The sequence below is a fragment of the Trichechus manatus genome, unplaced genomic scaffold (genome assembly GCF_000243295.1).
Source record: "Trichechus manatus latirostris isolate Lorelei unplaced genomic scaffold, TriManLat1.0 scaffold00039, whole genome shotgun sequence".
Taxonomy (NCBI): Eukaryota; Metazoa; Chordata; class Mammalia; order Sirenia; family Trichechidae; genus Trichechus; species Trichechus manatus.
In genome coordinates this window covers 10,670,036-10,671,028 of record NW_004443975.1, presented here as the reverse complement: position 1 = coordinate 10,671,028, position 993 = coordinate 10,670,036, and the positions used below count along the sequence as shown (strand labels likewise).

Genomic DNA, 993 nt, shown 5'->3' with positions numbered 1-993 from the left:
CCAGTCCTTTTTGGTACAGTGACTGTGTATTCCTTTATCTTCTTTTCATGCTTTCTGCGTCATTCAATTTTTTGCCCGTAGAATCCTTCGATTTTGTCACTGGAGGCTTCAATTTTCTGTTCAGTACTTTCAACGTGAGAAATGCCGAGCGTGTTCTTCCCTTTTGATTTTCTAACTCTAGGTCTTTGTACATTTCATTATAATATTTTACCTTGTCTTCTCAAGTCACTCTTTGAAATCTTCTGTTTAGCTCTTTTACTTCATCATTTCTTCTATTTGTTTTAGCTACTATGTGCTCAAGAGCAAGTTTCAGAGTCTCTTCTGACATCTATTTCAGTCTCTTCTTTCTTTCCTGTCTTTTTAATGACTCTTTTCTTTCTTCATGTATGATGTCCTTGATGCCATCCCACAGTCCTTCTGGTCTTCAGTTATTAGAGTTCAGTGCATCAAATATATTCGTGAGATAGTCTCTAAATTCAGGTGGGATATACTCAAGGTCCTACTTTGGCTCTCATGGACTTGTTTCAATTTTCTTCAGCTTCAACTTGAACTTGCGTATGAGTAATTTGATGGTCTGTTCTGCAGTCAGCCCATGGCTTTGTCTTGACTGATAAGATTGAGTTTCTCCATTGTCTCTTTCCACGGACATAGTCGATTTGATTCCTGTGTAAACCATCTAGCAAGGTCTACATATATGGTCGTCGTCTGTGTTGTTGACAAAAAAGTATTTCTGTGAATAAGTCATTGGTATTGCAGGATTCTATCGTGTGACCTCTGGCATTGTCCCTATCACCAAAGCTATATTTCCACCTACTGATCCTTCTTTGTTTCCAACTTTTGCTTTACAATCACCAGTAATTGTTAATTACTTGATTGCATGTTTCATCAATTTCAGACTGCAGCAGTTCATAAAAATCTTCAGTTTTTCATCTTTGGGATTAGTAGTTGGTGAGTAAATTTGAATAATAGTTTATTCATTGGTCTTCATTATAA

General features: G+C 36.7%; 1 protein-coding gene across 1 annotated transcript in view; it reads left to right on the top strand.

Moving 5' to 3' along the window:
• Positions 1-993, top strand: part of DNAH14 (dynein axonemal heavy chain 14) — a gene marked incomplete at its 5' end in the record, with an annotated part of 387,403 nt that overhangs the window by 361,999 nt on the left and 24,411 nt on the right. The window lies entirely within an intron of this gene.